The sequence below is a fragment of the Erinaceus europaeus genome, chromosome 1 (genome assembly GCF_950295315.1).
Source record: "Erinaceus europaeus chromosome 1, mEriEur2.1, whole genome shotgun sequence".
Taxonomy (NCBI): domain Eukaryota; kingdom Metazoa; phylum Chordata; class Mammalia; order Eulipotyphla; family Erinaceidae; genus Erinaceus; species Erinaceus europaeus.
In genome coordinates, this window is record NC_080162.1 from 158,045,159 (window position 1) to 158,057,498 (window position 12,340).

The 12,340-nt window shown below is 41.3% G+C and overlaps 1 protein-coding gene across 3 annotated transcripts in view; it reads left to right on the top strand.

Moving 5' to 3' along the window:
* The window catches only part of LOC103124307 (cytochrome c oxidase assembly factor 1 homolog), a 70,566-nt gene that overhangs the window by 34,493 nt on the left and 23,733 nt on the right, over window positions 1–12,340 (top strand). The window contains exon 3 of one of the 3 annotated variants that reach the window (XM_060198855.1): window positions 6,140–6,236. The exons of the other annotated variants lie outside the window; for them this stretch is intronic. The gene's annotated coding sequence lies outside the window, so the exon portion shown is untranslated. The remainder of the gene's footprint in view (window positions 1–6,139; window positions 6,237–12,340) is intronic. 3 annotated transcript variants of the gene reach the window in all.

Genomic DNA, 12,340 nt, shown 5'->3' on the forward strand with positions numbered 1-12,340 from the left:
GGCACAGCAGAACACTGTCCACATGAGCTATTTTGCCAGCTCTTTTCTTCATCTTTAATCACATTCTTTAACTATAGAAACTTCTGTTTGTTTTTCCCAGAGCACCACTCAGCTCTGGCTTATGGTGGTGTGGGGGATTGAACCTGGGACTTTGAAGCTTCAGGCACAAGAGTCTATTTGCATAACCAGTATGCTGTCTACCCCTGCTCAAACTATAGAGTCTTGAGTTTTTGTATCCTTAAAGGGTAAATTGCAAGAAAATGTGGAGGAATAGATGTTATGTTGGAGCTATTTATATAGTGCTATTTTTATGTAAATTAGGTCTGTGACCTCAATTACTAGCTGGTAAAGAATTTGGAATCTGGTTGATGGTCTACCTGGTAGAGTGTGCTTTTAACAAGTTGTGAGGACCTGAGTTTCAACCCCTGGCCACGACCTTCAGAGGGAAGCTGCAGGAGTGGTGGAGCTGTGCTGTGGTATCTCTCCTTCTCTCTCTCTTTCTCATATCCTTTCTGTCTCTCATTCTCTACCTAAAAAAAAAAAAATTCTATCAGGAGCAGTAGAATTGTGTAGGCAAAGAGCTCCATCAAAAACAACCAAACAAACAGAAAACACCCCACCCCCCAAAAAAAGAAACTTTAATGTCAAAATTTTTGTTGAGTACTGCTCAGGAAAATTAAATTACATTTACATTTTTTGCTGTATTATCATAAAACATGCAGATGACATTGAATTTGATATCCTTCCATCTATGTACAACATTTTAAGGCTGCAGGTATAATTTTGGATATAGGTATATTTTTAATCTGTTATCTCCCTCAGGACAAAAATGTGTTTCTCGTGGTTGTTGTAAGCTTGAAATCAGCAACGGAACATTTAAAATGTTTCTAGGCAGGCATGTTTCCCTATTTTCTTGTCTGAGAGCAGTGTTTGTGACTTAGGGATCCTTGAACAGCTAAGATTATAGCAGAAAATATTTGCCAGAAACAGACATGGATAAAAGAAGCAAAGGTATGGAAATAGTAAGAACACTGATTACAGATATAGGCGGGAGTAAGTCTAGGACCCATGTAGAAATCCCTAGAGGCTAAAAGCTCCCAAAACAGACAACTTCATTTTTCTTTTAATGTAATAGTAGTAAGGCTAAGGCCAATATTAACATGTAGATTCACCCATGTTGTATCCTTTTATCACATTTCTGTATTTTTTCTACATTTATCATAGGATTGTGGCTCTCTTTTTCTTTAAAACTGCAGTTTTGCTGAAAATAAAGGCAGACACACTTGGAATTGGCAGCTTTGAGGCTGTAAAAATAGAGAACTTTTCAGGTAGTAAGTTCATGATAATCAATAAACAAAGGACATATGGCATCCTAGTGTGGATTAATGTGATTGTCACATTTCCCACCCCACCTTTTTCTCTTTTCTAAATTATTGAAAGAAACAAAGCCAGGCTCACGTAGTCAGCACACAGTGTCTCTGGAAAAATCTACTCAGACGAAGTATCAACAGGGGAGTTAACTCGGTAAATATCACTTCTACTGTTCGGTGGTTTTAGCCGTGTAGCACAAGTTGTTTGAATTTTTTTTTTCATATTAAATATTTGCCTTGAATTCTTGAAATAAACTAAGGATAGAACTTGACTCCATTAAAAAAAAAAAAAAAGACAGAAAAAGAAAGCAAGGGTCTGCCAGGACTGGTGGAATTGAACCTCAGCAATAATTATAATAAATCTTAATCTTCATCTTTCTGGTGTGAAGAACTACTTATTTCACTCTTCTCATAATAGTCAATGCCTGCACTAAGACTTTTAAACTGTGCAAACACAGAGATCAAAATAACTTTTTTGTTTAAAAATGGACTTCTTGAACAATACTTAGACTTGCTATGTATGATAGAACTTCTTCCAGCTGTCCATTTAACTGCTCCTCTAGTCCATTACAACACCAGCAAATAGCAGAGCAACCACTACTTGGTTTTAGAGTCACTTTCACAAATTAGTTACTGTTGACATACTGACTTTGTTGTAGACTAAAGACTGAAACGCTTACTGGTAAACTGGCTACCCAAGGGTAAGAGAACCCTGAATTACAGTGCTTGTTGATTTCCACAGTGTAAATAAATAATTTCTTTCTTTCTTTCTTTCCTTCTTTCTTTCTTTCTTTCTTTCTTTCTTTTTCTTTCTTTCAACCAGAGCACACTGCTCAACTCTGGTTTATAGTGGTGTCTCTTTGCATAACCATTATACTATCTACCCCCACCTTTTAAAATCTTTCTTTTTCTTTTGTTTCATTTTATTTATTGGATAGAGACAGAAAAATTGAGGCAGAAGGGCAGATAGAGAGGGAGAGAGACACCTGCAGCACTTGCTTTACCACTTGTGATGCTTCCCTACTGCAGGTGGGGACTGGGGGCTTGAACCCTGGTCCTTGCTCATTGTATAGTGAAAATATTTTCAAGCAACAGAATTAGCTTTAGTGATGTAGAATCTGCAAAAGTGAGTCTCAAAACTGGTTCAAGATGACTCTATTATGCCTCCAGCTTTTCTTCACTTAATAAAGAACTTTTGAGCCAGGGATAGCTAAGCCTGTTAAAGGACCAGCCTCAGAGTGGAGAGGGAGGGACAGACGGAGGGAGAGGGAAGAGGGGAGAGGGAGAGGAAAAGGGAGAGGAAAAAGGAGAGGAAAAGGAGAGAGATGCATCACTGCTCCTCTACTTGTGGAGCTTTTCCTCTGTAGTTGGGGACTGGGGACTTCAACCTGAGTCCTCGTGCACAGTAGCAGCTACAATACTGGGTGTGTCACCAGTTGGCCCTGAGAAAGAGCTACTCTTACAGAGAGTATCTAAGGAGGGGGTGAGAAATAGCTCACCTTGTCATGCACAGAGTCCAGTCCCACATTGGAGTGTCACAGCATCTTGGGAAGCTCTCCTGCTGTGATGTGCTCTCCCTCCCTCCCTCCCTCTCAGGAGTGGTAGAAGTGTACAAGCTTGAAGTTCCACAGTCCTAAGGCCTCCCCCCCACCAAAGTAAGAAAAATATAAGACACAATACCTCTTGAAAAATACACTTTGCTAAACACCTTTAACCTTTAAAATTACCTTCACCCAAACAGTTCTATCAGTTTGTTAGCAGTTTTGAAAATGCCATGGTGCAGCTCAGACTTGGTCCGAATGAGTGGTGACAGGAAGTCTGACAAGAAGCCCTGATAGTGAGTTGTACATATTTACTCCCTCTGTGACTAATCCACTAAAATCTGTTCACCAAGGAAATTTTGTCCTTGACTCAGGTCCACTCCTCACAAGTCGCACTCTCTAACTTTAGGATTACGTAAGGCTGAAACTATGCACTAAGCATATTGCAATGCTCACTCTTTCAAAACCATAAGGAGTGGCCTAGTATCAAATTGTCTACAATTGTACTAGCAAAGCTTTAGATGTTTAGAATAATTTCTCCTGGATTCTTCTTCAGAGCTGTTGAGCTTTATAAAATCCTTTTACTTTTGGAAAGAAGAAGGAAATCTTTCTTGACTATTAAATGCTTACCCCCTACCAAGCACTATATTATTATTATTATTAATTATTTATTATTATTATTATTATTATTACCACCACCAAAGCACTATTCATCTCTGGTTTATGGTGGTGCCAAGTACTGAACCTGGGATCTTGGAGACATAACCACTATACTATGCTCTTCCCTTTTTCCTCATTGTATTTTATTTACTTGCCTCCTGGGTTATCACTGGGACTCAGCACCTTCATGATGAATCCACCACTCCCAGAAGCTTTTTTCCCCTCCCTCCCTTCCTTCCTTCCTTCCTTCCTTCCTTCCTTCCTTCCTTCCTTCCTTCCTTCCTTCCTTCCTTCTCCCCCCCAGATAGAGATTTGGGGGGCAAGGGGAGAAAAGTAAAGAAAGACACCTACCTATAGCACTGTTCTACCACTCTAGAAGCTTCCTGCCTTGTGGGTACAGATCAGGGGCTTGAACCCAGGTCCTCACATATACTAATCTTTACACTCAGTTGGGTAGGCTCACTCTCTCTCTCTCTCTGTGTGTGTGTGTGTGTGTGTGTGTGTGTGTGTGTGTGTGTTTAACCAGAGCACTGCTTACTTAGTTCAGGCTTATGTGGTACTAGGGATTGAACCTGGGATCTTGAAGCCTCAGGCACAGAGACTTTTTGTGAAATCATTATGTTATCTCCCCAGCCCCTCACGTTATTTTAACATGAGTACTCAACCAGGTGAGCCACACCTGGCCCCTAGCCCTCTTATTATTTTAAAGTGAAGACAACACACAGCTTCTACTTGCAAGTAAATAAAGTCTTGCTAGGAAAATATAGTACATGAAATAGAATTGGAGAATAGTTTCAGTTTTAACCAAATACCATCCTAGTGATTTTTTAAAAAAATATTTTATTTATTAATGAGATGGATAGGAGGAGAGAGAGAAAGAACCAGATATTACTCTGGCACATGTGCTGCCAGGGACTGAACTTGGGACCTCTTGCTTGAGAGTCCAACACTTTATCCACCTCCCAGACCACTTTAGTGAAGATTTTTTAAATCTGTGATACAGAAGTGTTAGAGCTATTACTGAGTTGGGGAGGAAAAAGATATTTAAAAGTTCTATGTAAAGGGGCACACATTATCATGGTTCAAGCCCCTGGTTGCCACTTCTGGGGGCAAACTGCGTTGAAGCAGTGCTGCAGTTGTCTGTCTCTCTCACTTTATGTCTCCCTCGCCTCTTAATTTCTCTCTGGTGTATCAAATATAAGAAAAATAAAACAGGGTGGGGTTATAGCATAATGGTTATGCAAAGAGACTTTCATGCTTGATGCTCTCAAGTCCCAGGTTCAATCCCCCATACTGCCATAAGCCAGAGCTGAGCAGTGCTCTGGTAAAAAAAAAAAAACAAAAACAAAGGAAAAAGAAAAAGAAAACATAACAAAAATGTTACGTTTAAGCAGCTTGGGAGATATCTCAGCCAGTAGAGTCCAGGACTATATATAGTGGAGTGTTACTTTTTTTTTGTTTATTTATTTATTTAAGGTTTTGAAAGTATTTTTTAAATCTTTTTTTTAATATTTATTTTCTCTTTTGTTGCCCTTGTTTTTTTTTCTTTTCTTACTGTTGTTATAGTTATTGTTGTTGTTACTGATGTCGTCCTTCTTAGATAGGACAGAGAGAAATGGAGAGAGGAGGGGAAGACAGAGAGGGGAAGAAAAAGATAGACACCTGCACACCTGCTTCACCGCCTGTGAAGCGACCTGCCTGAAGGTGGGGAGCCAGGGGCTCGAACAGGGATCCTTACGCTGGTCCTTGCACTTTGTTTTGCGCCACCTGCTCTTAATCCGCTGCGCTACTGCCCGACTCCCTACTTTTTAAAAATAAATTATTTTTATTTACTTATTGTATAGAGACAGCCAGAAATCAAAAGGGAAGGCGTTGGTAAAGGGAGAGAGAGATAGGGAGATACCTGCAGCCCTGCTCTACCACTTGCAAAGCTTCCCCCCTCCAGGTAGGTACTGGGGGCTTGAACCCGTGTTCTTGTGCATTGTAATGTGAGCTCAAACAGGTGCACCATCACCTGGCCACTCTTTTTTTTACCCCCCTTGCAGTGCTAGGACCCTAAAGATCTTACATGCTGTGCATCTCTTGAAAATTTCCCCCATTTTTTAATTTCATATGTATATGAGGAAAGCTGAAGGAGGAACATCACAGCACCACTTTACCAGTAAGGTAAATCATGCTCCCATGAATGGAGTGTTACCGTTTAACCACAAGAAAATGGAAATCCTGCTACTAGCATGAATGTGATTGGACATTATGCTACGTGAGAGAAGTCAGGCAGAGAATTGTATGATTACCACTTATATATGGGCTCTACAAGATGTCAGCCCTGTAAAACCAGAGAGGCCGGTGAAAGTTAACAGATGTGGGGCAATGTGGGGACGGGACAGATGATATGAAGAGTACAAATTTTTTTTTTTTTTTGCCTCCAGGGTTACTGCTGGGGCTCGGTGCCTGCACCACGAATCCACTGCTCCTGGAAACCATTTTTTCTCCTTTTGTTGCCCTTGTGGTTTTATCATTGCTGTGGTTATCATTATTATTGTTGTTGTTGTTGCTGTCGTTGGATAGGACAGAGCGAAATGGAGAGAAGAGGGGAGACAGAGGGGGAGAGAAAGATAGACACCTGAAGATCTGCTTCACCACCTGTGAAGTGACTCCCCTGCAGGTGGGTAGCCAGGGGCATGAACTGGGATCCCTACACCAGTCCTTGCGCTTTGCACCACATGTGCTTAACCTGCTGCGCTACCGCCTGACTCCTGAGTATAAAGTTTTAACAAATAGAAATAAGTGTTAGAGACAATGTACACAGTGAGTATACACAATGGTATTATAATCTACAAGCTTTCTAAGAGTCTAAAACTTAATTATTCCAACCACAAAAAGGAAATAATTATGCGACATGATAGAGGTATTAGTTATTGCTATAATGGCAATATTATATCAACATGCTATTTCACTTATTAATTAATTTATTAATGTAAGCAGAGTGCTGCTCAGCTTTGGCCTGTGGTATTGCAGGGGACTGAATTTGGGACATTGGCACTACTGGCATGAACGTTCTTTTGCATGACTACTATGTCATCTCTCCTGCCCATTTATTTCTTTTCTTTTCTTTTCTTTTCTCTTCTCTTCTCTTCTTTTCTTTTCTTTCATCTCCAGAGTTATTGCTGCACCACGAATCCACTGCTCCTGGAGGCTATTTTTTTTTTCCTTTTGTTGCCCTTGTTATTTAACATTGTTGTTATTATCATTGTTGTTGTTATTGATGTTGTTGTTGTTGGATAGGACAGAGAGAAATCGAGAGAGGAGGGGAAGACAGACAGGGGGAGAGAAAGATGGACACCTACAGACCTGCTTTACCACCTGTGTTATTTATTTTCAGTGCGTCTCAGCTCTGGCTAATGGTGATCAAACCTGGGACCTCTGACATGCAAATTCTGTGCGCTATCACTGAACTGTGAACGAGAAAACCTAAGAGACTTAGATTTTAAATGAGTTTTTATTTTTTATTGATTTAATAATGGTAGACAAGACTGTAGGATAATAAAAGTACAATTCCATACAATTTCCCCCACCAGAGTTCTGTATCCGTTCCTCTCCATTGGAAGTTTCCCTGTTGATCCCTCTGGGAGTTTGGACCCAGGGTCATTATGAGGTGCAGAAAGTGGGAGGGCTGGCTTTTGTAATTGACTTTTCATTGGACATGGGCATTGGCAGGTGGATCCATACTCCCAGCCTGTTTTTATCTTTCTCTAGTGGGATAGGGCTTTAGAGAGGTGGGGTTACAGGACACATTGGTGAGGTCATCTACCCAGGAATGTCAGGTTTATTTTTGTTTTAGTCTTCCATGCAATTGGATTTGTATCCTTGAAGATGCCTTTAAAATTGAGATGGAAAAAAGTTCTGCCAATGTTTTTCTCTAAGTATTTGTTAGTTTCTGGTCTAACATCCAAGTCCTTGATCCATTTGCAGTTGACTTTTGTTTCTGATAAGATAAAGTGGTTCAGTTTCATTCTTCAGCACGTTTCAACTCAGTTTCCCCAACACCATTTATTGTAGATGCCCTCCTTTCTTCTTTAATAATTTGGGTCCCCTTATCAAAAATTAGATTTCCATAGGTGTGGGGGTTTAAGTGGGTTTATTAAAGATTCCAGCTGAGAACTTGGGCCCAAAGGACTCTGAGAGAACTGGTACAAGGACTGCATCCTGCTGTGGAGAGTTTATATACTGTGTGTACATAGAAGGAGATTATAATAATAATTAAGGAATTCACAACATAGTAACAATGAGGTAGTCTTTTCCATCTGTCTGTGTTTTCCATGCACTGTGACATCTAAACAGGCCATTTTACTGTATGTATGTATGTATGTATGTATGTAATTTCTCTACCCTGTTTACAAACCGTCTTTAGGGTCAAGAGTCCGGGCATCATGGACTAGTGGTTGGCATCACAGATTCTTTGTATATCCATGTGGTTGTTGAGTTGTCTTAGGTTACTGTGTCCCTGCTCCTTGAGAGGATCAGACTTGCAGTGTTTCCTCTTCACAAAACCAAACCAGCTTGAGACTGACCTTAGGTTCTTTGGCTCTTTGGTAACATGAATTGACAGAAAGCTAATGTTTCCCCACAAAAGGCATTACTAGGACTTATGCTCGATCATACGGTGGCAGTGTCAGCCTGGCATCCCAGGCTGAGTTTCTGAGGTGAGTCAGCACTCTGGTGTCAAAGGGTAGAGGCGTGTAGGCAGCCAGACAGACAGAGCCCTCCCATCAGGATTGCTCAGCTGCGTTTAGTTGACTTTGGTAGGCCTGAGGCTGACGTCCTGCCAGACGTCTTATCTAGACCCACAGGATGTTGGCCAGGAGGGGGGAGGTTAAACCCTGTTCATTTTTTAAATTAGACTGTTCATCTCCTTGTTGAGCCTTACAGGTTCTTTGTATATTTAATTCTTTACAACTTAAGGTCTTTTGCAAGTATTTTTGATTAGACTGAGACTTCTCTTTTCCTCCTTTTGACACTTTTTTTTTCCTAGTCAGTTATTAACTAGACATTTATTACTACTCTTATTGGTTATTTATTTTTTTTGTCTCACAACAGTGTAAACAACCTGTTTTGGTTTTTGCGAACACACTTTCTGTGCATGTCTGTCTTATCACATCATGTCTGCTATTTTGGCTGCATTTGATAAATATTTGTTGAATGACTGAATGGATAGTAGTAGCCAGCATTTTAAGGTTGTTTTTCTATCCTTGTTGAAATGGCATTAAACTGATTTAAGTTCTTCCCTCGTGTGTGTGTGTGTGTGTGTGTGTGTGTGTGTGTGTGGTTGCTAGTTCTCCAGGGCTCAGGGCAGACTGCCTTTTTCACACAGAATGAGAGAGATAGGCAGAGAGGGAGACACCACAACACTAAGGTTCTCTTGGTGCTGTAGTACTGTTGTGCTGTACTAGGAGCTTGAACCTGGGTCCCACCTAGCAAAGCAGGCACCCTCCCAGGTGAGCCGTCTTAGTTAAGATTCAACTTCAAATATTTTGTCATTTTAATTCCCAGTGCTTTCACTGTCTGTCCTTCCTTCCTTCTCCCTCCCTTCCTGTCTTAGACCTTGCAAGTTATAAAATAATTAAAATTTTCTGTTCTCAATTATGTCTTGTTAATTGGATTTGCTAAATATGAAAAATGACATGTAGATTTCCATTATAGTGGTTTTTTATTTCCTTTTTAAAAATATTGATTTATTTATTCCCTTTTGTTGCCCTTGTTTTTTATTGTTGTAGTTATTATTATTGTCGTTGTTGGATAGGATAGAGAGAAATGGAGAGAGTTGGGGAAGACAAAGATGGGGAGAGAAAGACAGACACCTGCAGACCTGCTTCATCACTTGTGAAGCGACCCCTGCAGGTGGGGAGCCGGGGGCTCAAACTGGGATCCTTCAGCTGGTCTTTGTGCTTCGTGCCAGGTGCGCTTAACCCACTGCACTACCACCCGATCTCTTGATTTCCTTTTTAAAAATTGTTTTTTTAGTGGTCTGGGAGGTGACTTATGGTGGTATGGGGGATTGAACCTGGGATTTCCGACAGTCTTTTGCATTATGCTTCTTCTTCTACTATTTTGTTGTCACTAGAGCTTCACTACTCTGAGCCATTTTTTTTTTTTTTCCAGAGAGAGACAGGAAAAGAGGAAGACACACCACCACACTAAAGCTTCCTCTGGTGTAGGGCTGGGTTTGAACTCAAGTCAAGTGGAGGGCAAAGCAGGCACCCTCCCTGCAATCTCTCCTTACCTGAATTTCTTCATTTGCTTCTCATTTGAGTGTCTCTATATTTCTTACAGGCAAATGAAGTGTCCAAATCAATCCTTTTTAGAGCATATTGTTGCACTGCCAGGCCCACTCTTACTCACTGTCTGGTTGTACTTACTAGGTTTGTAGTCACTGAATGACTGTCAAAAAAGAACACTGGATGGGGGAGGGAGGAGAGCTTTCAGGACCCACCCAGGCCCATTGTTTGCTGATGGCTATAGACATGGAAACTTTGGGGGAGAGTGAGGGTTGGTGGTGATGGTGGGGGGAGGTGAAGGGCTGAACCTTCTTCCCACACACTTCCTGCTACTTCGCTCAGAGACAACTGTGCCATCTGACATGGGTGTGTTTCTCTTGTCTCTTTTCATTCATACTATAGTTAGTGGAAATTTCCTCAAGATTTTTGCAAACTTTCTATTCAAAAGAGAAGCAGTCCTACTGATGTCTTACAGAAGCCACATGTGAGCCCGCTGCCACAGAAAGGCAAACACTGTCACACCAACTTTTTCTGATGGAAAGACTGGGTTCCAGAATTTGAATGTAACAGAGGCAGGGACCCTGCTCATATCTACTTCCTTGTTCGTTTGTTTCAGGAGGTGGGTTCTGGGGCAAACCCGATGGGGATTTGAGGACACTAGGTCATCTGGCCTCCTGAATCATGACTGGTTTTCTGTGCTTTCCCTCCTGAAACAAAACCTAGCATGGGTATATAGTTCTGCTTTTTGCCCTGAAGACAAAGGGCAAGCTAGAATGGGGTGACATTTTGCTTAATGTCTTTTCTTTTGCAATTCCAGTTTTAATATGTTGAGAATTTCTTGCAAAACAGAGCAAACTGAGTACTTTATCCAGTTTACCAGCTTCAGGTTATTTCATCCCTTTAAAGCTGTGTTAGGTACACCTGTCCTTTTGGGCCATGGTTCCCCTATTTTTCATCTTTGGAAATGTTTTTTTCTTTTTGCCTCCAGGCTTATTGCTGGGGCTCAGTGCCTGCACCATGAATCTACTGCTCCTAGACGCCATTTTTCTCCCTTTCGTTGCCCTTGTTTTATTGTTGTTGTTGTTGTTATTGATATTACTTGTTGGATAAGACAGAGAGAAATGGAGAGAGGAAGGGAAAACAGAGAGGGGGAGAGAAAGATAGACACCTGCAGACCTATTTCACCACTTGTGAAGTGACCCCCCTGCAGGTGGGGAGCCCAAGGCTTGAACTGGGATCCTTGAATCAGTTCTTGGCTTCGTGCCATGTACACTTAACCCGCTGCGCTACCGCTTGACCCCCTGGAAATGTTTTAAAAGGGATTTGTGAAGTCATGTTACAAGCCTTGTCCCTTCTCAAGCGAAGTGCTGCCTTTTTATCTTACATCTTGTTATTCTTTAAAATATGATTTTAATTTAATTTTATTTTTGCCTCCAGGGTTATTGCTGGGGGTTGGTGCCTGCACTATGAATCCACTGCTTCTGGAGGCCATCTTTTTCCCATTGTTGTTGTTGCTGTTGTTGGATAGGACACAGAGAATTTGAGAGAGGAGGGGAAGACAGAGAGGGGGAGAGAAAGACAAATGCAGACTTGCTTCACTGCTTATGAAGTGACCTCCCTGTGGGTGGGGTGTGGGGGGCTTGAACTGGGATTCTTGTGTGGATCCTTGAGCTTCTCACTAAAATTTGAATTTGGAGATATTTGGTTAAATTTGTCTCCCAGAAAAAAAAAAAGCCCCCCAGAGTGGTGGTGATCAGTTTCCTGCAGAGGCACGGATGAAGTGTGTGGTTGATGTTGACTAGCACAAACCATCTGTGTGAGAAATGGATGGTTCTCAATTCCACATCTACACATGTGGGTGTTGCTACTCAGCTTTGAAGTCAGAGAGATGCTTGTACTAACTCTGCTGTGAAGTAGCTGTGTGATCATAAGATTCAGAAACTTTCTTAGGGATTTTTAATTTACTTCATTTTTTTTTTTTTTTTTTTTGCCACCAGGGTTTTTATGCATACATAATTTCAGTGTTTCCTGCTGGGCTGGCTAGCTTTGCAGGCGGGAGACAGACAACCAGGGACTCATGGCTGAGCTGGGAAGTAGTATCTCTTTATTCATGTGGAACGCAGGGCAATCTAAGCTAAGCTATCTCTAATCACAATCCTGTCCTTATATATATACTTGCCAAGTAGGGTGGAAACAGGATGTGACGTAGAGAGGGTGGAGCGAAAAAAGACTGGTGGAAATCAGGGTGTACTAGGAGAGGGGGCGGAGCAAAAAGACATCATGAATCAGTGGGGATTAAACCAATGCCCTGCAGGCAGGGCGGTGCTTAGTTAACAGTGATTATATAAATAGAATACAGTGTTAAGCAGGGGGGATTAAACCAATGAAATAGAAGGGTTTTTAGAAGCAGAATTAGAAGCATACCAACAGTTCCCAATGGACTTTTTTTTCCCAGTATCAGAGAGGGAGAAGGTGAGACATCTCAGCACAGCTC